The sequence below is a fragment of the Talpa occidentalis genome, unplaced genomic scaffold (genome assembly GCF_014898055.3).
Source record: "Talpa occidentalis isolate TD23 unplaced genomic scaffold, MPIMG_talOcc4v2.1 talOcc4.2, whole genome shotgun sequence".
NCBI classification, from domain to species: Eukaryota; Metazoa; Chordata; class Mammalia; order Eulipotyphla; family Talpidae; genus Talpa; species Talpa occidentalis.
This window is the reverse complement of record NW_023602073.1, coordinates 2,217,888-2,226,977: the sequence shown is the minus strand read 5'-3', so window position 1 is coordinate 2,226,977 and position 9,090 is coordinate 2,217,888.

Genomic DNA, 9,090 nt, shown 5'->3' with positions numbered 1-9,090 from the left:
GTGCACCCCCGGGACTCTGTTCCCAGTGGGCAGCGTGGGTGCACCCAGCCCTGTGCCAGGAACCTTTGGCACCCCCTGCGATGGCACTCCCCATGCCCCCTATACACAAGCCGGGGCCACGGCACCGCAGCTCTGGTGAGAGCGGGGCAGAGGCCCGAGCGTCCGGCACAGGGGCAGAACCTGGTCTCCGGACCCAGGCGCCCCTGCCCCGTGCCAGCTCGGGTGGGGGTGTGCCGGGTCACCGCTGGGAAGGGCCGCCCCACAGCCTCTGCCTGAGCCAACCCCGAACCTGGAGGCAGCAGGTTAGAAAAAACAAGTTTCAAATTCCTACAGACACCCCCTCCTCTGCGCCCCACCCCGCCCCCCACACCTATTTCCACCCCGCGGGGTGACCGGGGTGACCGTGTCTCTCCCTCCGGCTCTGCAGGGCCCCAGGGGCGGGGCTGGGGCTCCATAAAGGGGCGGCTGTGGGGTGCTCGCCCTCAGCACCTGGGGGAGCGGGGCTCCTGTCCGGGCCGGGACCTTGTCCACTGCTCCTGGGGCTGAAGAGTCCCCTCCCCGCCCTTTCCTTGCAGAGAGGCCGACGCCCCCGCAGCGCGGCCCGCTTCCCCTTCCTCGGCCTCAGGACTCTGCCGCGGCAGGTGGCCGGGGCCATGGACGCGGGGCCCCCGGGGCTGAGGCTCAGCTGGGACATCAACGACCCACAGATGCCGCAGGTGCGTGCCAAGGACTCGGCCAGCGCCTCCGGGCGGGCCTTCCCCGTGACCCGCGACCCTCCGCGACCCGCGACCCTCGCAAGGCAGAGTCCGCGCCCTGCCGGCTGTCCCCCAGGCATCTGACAACACCCCAGCAGCCGCCAGTGCTCTAGGCTCCAGGTCCCCGGTCCTGAGGTCCTGGCTGCTGCCCCCTCCCTGCCGTTCCTCACACCCTGGACAGACAGCAGGACAGACAGACGTGGTGGCTCGGTGGGGACCGGGGACGGACGCTGGGGCTGCCTGTGTGGAGCCCCGGGGGACGCCCGGTCTTGCAGCAGGACAGGGCACCCGGAGAACGGACCCTGGCCGCAGCGCGCGAGCTTTGACCGGCGGCGAGGGCGCCGTGTCCTCCTAGGGTGGACCCGTCTGTGCTGGGGAGGCGGGGCGAGTCCGGGACGCCAGGGACACCGCGGGGGGAGACTGAGGCCTGACTTTCAAGTCCTGATGTGTGGAGGGGAGCGGGGCCCGGGCTGGCAGAGGTGGCTGGCAGGGGCGGCACAGGGAGGGAGGCCTGCTCCCTTCGCGGCCACGCTGAGGCAGGGCTCAGGGCTCCCTCTCCAGGAGATGGCGCCTGGCCGGGCGCACTGCCCATGGTAGGCGTCTGACGGCCTGCCCACCTCAGGGCTGCACCTGCCATTCCTGCTGGGACCCCAGTTCAGCAGGGACCCCCAGCTTTGTAGGAACCCATCGACCTTGCACCCTAGCACGCAGATCACACGACACCAGGCCGCCCCTCCGGGCGCTTGCCAGGTGCCCATGTGCCCGTGGGTGATGCTCCTCTGGCGGGCTCAGGAGCAGCGGGTGTGGCAGGGGGCGGGGGCTGGGGACCCCAGGAAGGTGCCTGCAGAAACTGGGGGTCCTCTCCCTGCTCTGGCTAATGGGGCGTGGGGGGAGCTGGCGCTGGCCCTGACCTTGAGGCAGTCCCTGGAGGTGCTTAGTCTCCGGCTGCTCACCTGTCGTCAGCAGGGGGTCAGGTGACAAGCCATGTGTGTGTGTGTGTGTGTGAGTGTGTGTGTGTGAGAGTGTGTGTGTGTGAGAGTGTGTGTGAGTGTGAGTGCGTGTGAGAGCAAATGAAACCCAACCCTGCAGGCTCGGCTGTTGTTTTGCTTTAAGGGCCATTTCCGTGTCACTGCTGGGGGGCCGGGTCTGCGGCCTGGGGGCGCCCCCAGGCACACGCTCCCCAGGAAGCTTGCTGGGCCACCGAGGTCCTTCCACTGCGAGCTCCGCTGGCGTGAGCTCCGTCCCCGCGCCTGCCTGTGACTCGCCTGGGCCAGCGCGATGCCGGTTTGTGGTGACATCTCACAGCAACCTCGAAGTTTGAGGGGCCAAGTCGCCCGTGGACGTGTGACTCCCCCAGCCCTCGGCAGGGGCAGGCCAGACTGTCCACGCGGGCGCTCTTGCTCTGCTCGTGGGGGTGGGTTTTCCTGGGGGCTGGGGGGGTCACTCCTGTGCCCGGCAGAGGCCCGAGCCGCCTCCTTATGAACCAGGAGCGGGTGGCCCTGGGGCAGCTGGTGTGAGGGTCCTGCCACATGCGGGGGCGGGGGGAGGCCACGCTGCCCCACACGCCCGCTCCGCGCAGACCACAGCCGGCGGGTGGACACGGCTCCTCTGGCCACCTGCCTGGGCCCTCCCACGGGCGCGTGTCACGAATCCTTTCCCTCCCACCCCCGGCCATCACACGGGGGGTCATTCTCAGTTTCGGGGCCGTCCTAAAACAAGCAGCGGGAGGGACTTGCCGGTGGCCGCCGGCTGACCACTGCGCGGGGGCAGCAGCCCTCAGACACGCGCGGCAGGGGCGGGGACGGCCCCCTGCTGGGCAGGGGCAGAGGTCAGGCCGCGCACGCCTGTATCTGCTGGCTAGGCTTCTGCCCTGGTACCGGGCAGCTGCCTGGCAGGTGGGGGACATTCTTGTGCACGCCCTGCTGCCAGCATCACTGCCCCGGAGCTACAGACCGGGGGGGTGCAGACACCAGCCCGCCAGTCTCTTCTGCCTGGGCTTTGCCCCTTAGGCTTGCGGCGCGTAACACACGCTCCGACAGTTCCACACTTCAGGGGGGGCTGGTCCCGCCTGTGCTGTGCGGCCCTGGGCAGGTCGGCTGCCCTCTCTGGGCTGCCCTGGTTGGTAAAGGGCGCAAGGGCGGCCTGTGGCGAGCAGGAGACATGCGCCTTCACCCGCGTGCTGACGGGCGCTTGGGGGGCAGGCGGTGCCGGGGCGCCATGGTCGGAAAAGCTGTGCAGTTGTGGGGTTGGGGGCCCGTTTGATCCGCCGCGGCTGACCGGTGCCCACGCCCCACGTCGCTTGCAGGAGCCCATCCCCTTAGACCACTTCTGCGAGTGGCCGGACGGCCACGTGCGCCTGGTGTACCCCGCGGACGAGCGGCGGGCGCAGCGCCACCTCAGCGGGTGGGCCATGCGCAACACCAACAACCACAAGGGCCGCGTCCTCAAGAAGTCCTGCCTGGGCGTCGTGCTGTGCACGCGGGGCTGCGTGCGCCCCGACGGCTCCCGCCTGTGCCTGCGCCCCGCCATCTGCGACCGCGCCCGGCGCAAGCAGCGGGGTGAGCCGGGCGCCCGGGCCTGGGGGCTCTCCTTCAGGGTGGGGGAGGTCTTGCTCCCTTTAGGGTCGGGTGGGGGTGGGGAGGCCTGTGCTCCAGGGTCTGGGGTGGGGGGGGGGCCTCATCCCCCGTGGGTCTGGGTTGGGGCTCACCCTCTGGCTTTGCAGAGAGGTCGTGCCCGGGCTGCCACTCTGCCCTGGAGTTCGTGCCCTGCCGGGGCCACAGCGGCTACCCCGTCACCAACTTCTGGAGGCTCGACGGGGACAGGATATTTTTTCAGGTAGGTGGGGTGGGGCTCCGCCTCTGGGGCGCCTCCCACCACGGGGCGTCTGCGGGGAGCTCTGGCCCAAATCCAGCAGGGCTCTGGGGAGACACCGGTGCGGGCGCAGCCGGCTCCCCTCGGCCCACGGGACCCGCGCCATCGGCCTTTCCTCCCCGCCAGGCCAAGGGCGTGCACGACCACCCGCGGCCGGAGAGCAAGGCGGAGTCGGAAGCCCGGCGGGGCGCCGTCCGGAGGCAGACGCCCTGTCCCTGTCCGTCCCAGCCTGGGCGGCGCGCGCGGGGCGCGGAGGTGAGGCTGGCGGGGGCGGCGCGGCGGGCGGTAGAGCTAAAGGTGAGTTAGACTTGCCATGACACCTCTCTGACCCAGTGTCACTGGACCCTCAGTCCACGGCTGCTAATTTCCCGTCCAGAGAAAGGAAGGCTCCCTGGGGTGCGGCTGGGAGCAAGGGGGGTGTGGGCAGCAGGGGGTTCGGGTGGCGGCGTGTCCTCTCACCCGCAGACCACAGCCCGCCCTCTCTGGGGCTCTGGACCCTCGTGGGCTCAGCTGCCGCTGCTCCCCGCTGGGCTTCCACCCGAGCCCCCTCTGTAGAGGGCCTGGCGCTGAGTCCGTCTCACAGTCCATCTGTGGCTCCGACGACTCAGTGCCGCCGGCCGTTGGGCCCCTGAGTCTGCACTTACGAGGATGGGGTGGGGGGCCAGACCCCCAGGGGCTGAAGCTGGCTGACCTCACAGACCCCTCACCGGTAGCAGATCTGGGACGGGACGGGCTCTCGGATGAGCCTTTGCACCTGCTGGCCAGCACTGGCACGGGCAGGCAGTGGGCACCAGAGGGCCACCGCAGGAAGCACCAGCACCCTGCAGAGCTGGGGGGCCAGAGCTGCGTGGCGGGTGCACCCTCTGGGCTACTCTGACATCCCCAGGCGGGATGGCTCTCCTCCCCGGCGCGGGCCCCAGCCGGGCGTCTGGGCCCGCTGCTAGCAGGCGTGTGGCCTCTGGCTCACGCAGCTGTCACCTGTGGCCCCGGCTTTGCCGGGGTCTGAGGGTAGCAGGTCGAGGGCCTTGGGCTCTGCACCCACACCCACAGCTCTGCAACCGGCACCCCCGTCCTCGGAGCCCCCACCCAGCACAGCCACCCGGGAGACCCTGATCTGGGCAGTGCCTGAGCCAACACCCACAGGGGCTCGGCCAGCCCCTCCCGGCCCTCCCTGCGCCCCTCGGGCTCTTTGGGGAGCTACTGTATTGGGTGGGTTGGCTCGAGCCCGCGGTGAGGGTGTCTGAGCCATTTCCACGTCTATTTACGAACAAAGCGCGTTTCCTCTTCCAGGCAGGAGGGAGCAGAGCCAGCGGCGGGCACACCCTCGGCCCCGCGGACCCCGAGATGGGCCGGGGCGCGGGCTTCCTGCTGCCTGGGCAGCCTTGCTTCTCCGTGGACATGGAGGCTTACGCCGCAACCCCCAGCCTCGCCCCCCTGCACGGCCACCTGTCGCCGCCCTTCCAGAAATGTCCAGAGCCGGCCCTCTGCCTGCCCTGGCCCCCCTGCAGCTACAAGCCGGCCACGGCCCCGCACAGAGACTCCAGCAGCGCCCCTCCCGACTCACACTGGGTGCCGCTGGCCACCCCGCCCTGGGGGGTCGGCTGGCCTGGGGGGCTGGAGGGCCGCCCCGAGGTCACTAGCACACACCACAGCTGGAGGCCAGCTCCCGGGGACGGGCCCAAGGCCACCTGCCCTGACCGCCACCCAGAGCCCTCCTGCAGGTGCTTCCCGGTGCCGGGGGCTGCGGGGGCCGCGGGGCTGCAGACGGTGATCACCACGCGCGTGTCCTACCAGGCCCTCCCGGCCTGGGAGCAGGCGCCGGAGGGGACCAGCCTGTGGGGCTGGCCCTGTGCTACGGAGAATGTCCCTCTGCCCCTCTGTCCCGAGGCCTCAGACCTGCTGGCCACCCTCGGTGGGGGGCCCTCTCCTCAGCAAGCCCCGGGGGGCTGCGGGGCCAGCAGGGGGGCTCCGGCTTTGCCCCAGGAGCCGGCTGCCGCTGGGCTGGACGGAGCGGAGACCTGGGGTGCGTGTCCACCTGGACGGGGAGCTGCCGTCCGCCTCGCAGAGCCCATCCGCCCGCTCGTTGGCTACGACTGCCAGGACTTCTGAGTCCACCCGCCCCCGGCCCAGCGTGGCGCCCACTCGGCAGCGACAGCACGCGGCAGCCGGCCTGGCGGGGCAGGTGGTCAGAGACCAGACGGCGCCTTCGTGGCGTTCAAAACCCACGCGGGGTGTGGGGCGAGGCCTGGCGCTGGCTCTCCCCGAACAGCGTGCCCGGGACACGGCGGCCACCGGAGCCGGCGAGGCATAGGGCAGCGGAGAGCCCTTGGGGTCCCCACAGGAGAAACATCAGGAGCGTTGAGGAAGCTCCAGAGAGAAGGGCGACGAACTCCAAAGGGGACCGGCCACCCCCAGGACGCGCTGGAAGGAGGACGGTAAAGAAAAGGGCCTCTGAGACCAGGGCCGGGACGCCGGCACGGGGCGGCGAGACCCCCGGGAACGGACCCGCCCCGGGGACGGGCGGGGCCGCGGGGAGGCAGGTGCGCAGTCCCCGCGCCCGCAGCTCTGCGGCTGCCCCGGCCCTGCCGGCCTGGTTCCCCGGCCCGGGGTCCCCCTCTGCTTCCGCTCCTTTGCTCCTTAGCCTTTTCCTCTGAACAAAGCCGCCTCGTCGCCGGCTCGCCTGAGCGTCTGCGAAGTCCCTGCCGCGGCTGCGTGGGCCCCGCCCGGGGGCTGGTGGCTGGACTCGGGCAGCGCCTCCTGGCCTGGAGACGGCCTGAAAACCTGCAATTCCAGTATCACGGGGCTGCCCGGGCCTGGCCACGGGCTCCCTGGTCATCGTGCAGATTTTTTCCTTCTGCACAGACCTCTGTTGGGTCCTCAGACGTAGCTTCAAGCAGAGACCCTCGTAACCTCACCCCCACCAAGTCATTTCCTGAGATTTCTAGTTGGCTCCGACCACCTGCTGGCCTAGCTCCAGGGGGCAACTTGGATCATTTCAGGCCCAAAGCACCCCTCCCACAACAGGGGGCCTGAGGGTCAGTGCCCTCAGAGAGACAGGGCCAGCGGGGGCACTGGTTTGTGCAGGCCCACACGCGCGTCCGGCGCGTTACAGAGACACGTCACCTGTGTGCATGTGAGCACACGCGTGTGCGGGGCTGGAGCTGCAGCACGGAGCCCTAGAAGGCGGCCTTGGGAGGGGCTCCCTGGGGGGTCTGGCTGCACGGACCCAGGGGAGAGGTCATGTCCTGGAGTCCAAGGAAGCAGACCCGAAGACAAAGCGGCCCTGCACGTGACGCCAGAAGTGCGTGAACTGAAAGGCCTCCAACTGGTGAGGATCATCTACAGACGAAAATTCCTACACCCTGAAGGAGCAAATAGGAGGAAAATGCACCCAGCCCCCACCCCCTCCACCACAGCAGCAGAGACATCAACAACACAAAGAAAACACTTTAACCCCTCAGATACAAGGAGGGAGCTATTAAGAAGGAGCTCTGACTTCTGGGACCCCCCGGGGGCCCAGCACCACCCCCTGGAGGTTGTAAATGCATTTCTGGGCCTTTGGCTTCATTTCTGGGGTACCTGAGACAGACCGTGACAGAAAATCTTCTATGCCAATGAATGGGACATCTGAACAAAGTTCTGGGCCCAGGACGGGCTGGGAACGGTTCATTCTGCATCTCCCTGGTTGGGCTGTCGGGGCTCCTGGGAACACTGGCTTCAACTTATCTCTGAGTTGTTGCTTAAGTCTCAGCGCTATCAAGCTATCATTGGCCACTGCAGCGAGTTCGATCCCCAATCCCCGGCCAGGGAGCTACCCACAGGGCACAGCAGACCTCTCCTGTCTCCCCGCTGCTCCCCTCAGCAGTGTGTTTCCGTCAGTCTGCCTGTTCTACTCCTGACTCTGACTCTGGGGAGTCCTCTCACCCTCCCGCGCCTCTGGCTGGCCTGTACCTCAAATCTTGTATAAAAATAAATAAATCTTTAAAAACAAAAAAATGAGGGACTGCAGTCAAGAAAGAAAGAAAGAAAGAGAGAAAGACACAAAAGAGCTACCACAAAACACTCAGCAGCACACAGGAAGTTACTACTTATTTTTCTTTAAAACTTGCCTGTATTGTCCACGTTTCCCAATGGACTTATATTTACAAAACTGAAGAGATTATATTTCTAAAATGAAAATAGAATGCTCCCAATGCACGACAATTCACAAAACAAATCCAAGAGGCAACTGTACAAAACCTCAGGTGAGTCAAAGCGCAGACACAGCCCTGCACTCCTCCAGCCCAGCACACTGCTCTGGAGCGGAGCTGGGGGCGGCTCCATTCAGTCACAAGCGCTTACTGAGCACCTACTGTGTGCCAGATGCACCTACTGTGCGCCCAACACCCCGACTGCTAAGGAAACAGCAGGCAGCGGGTCTAGGGAGTCCCGGTCTAGGAAGAGTGAGCTCTCCCGGGCCGGAGGGCGAGCAGGCGGCAAAGAGGAGAAATCCTAGCTGGTGATGACCTAGGAGGGTCAGGGCGGGACGCAGGCCCACAGTAGGGGGGAGCCTGTGCTCTCAGATGCCAGCTTTCCTCCAGGGGTGATGTCCGGAAAAGCACTTGAAGGAGCCTAGGCGGGCTCTGGGAGGGAAGGGCACCGAGCTCAGAAGACGCAGTGGGGGGCGGGGGGGGGGGCGCAGCAGTCAAGGGAAGGGCCCGAGCCTGGTTCCGGGGGTGGGGTGGGGGTGCTGCGCTGGCCACTCTGAGACCCCACGCCGACCAGGCTGCGTGTTCTGGCCAGCTCGCCTCTTCACCTCCCCTTGCTTCCTGTCTCCTGCCACTTCCTGCAGGTTTTGTGCCAGTTCTCTCCCTCTGGCTCTAATATGCTATTGAGCCCGTTCTTTCACAATAATGATTTTTTTTTTTAAATAGAGGCATGTTTTATTTATTTGTTTGTTTGTTTGTTTGTTTATACAAGCACTGGGTACAGTCAGAAGCGCGGGAGAGTGAGAGAATTCACCAGAGCCAGAGCGGGGAGCAGAGCAGGCAGAAGGACCGAAGTACACTGCTGAGGGGAGCAGCGGGCGGCAGGAGAGGTCTGCGCGCCATGCGGGACCCTCCTCTGCTGGCCAGGGAGCAGCCAGGGATTGAACTGGCGCTGCAGAGGCTGCGGGCAGCCTCGCAACCCAGCACTCAACCACTGCGCCACCGGGGAGGCCCTGACTATATATTTTGATATCGCTCTTCTAGTATATTATTCCAGATATGGGTCTATATTTATGTTCCCAAATCTTTTTTTTTTAAGATTTCTTATTTATTTATTTATTTGTTTGTTTGTTTGTTTGTTTGGTTTATACAAGCACTGGGTACAGTCAGAAGCGCGGGAGGGTGAGAGAATTCACCAGAGCCAGAGCGGGGAGCAGAGCAGGCAGAAGGACCGAAGGACACTGCTGAGGGGAGCAGCGGGCGGCAGGAGAGGTCTG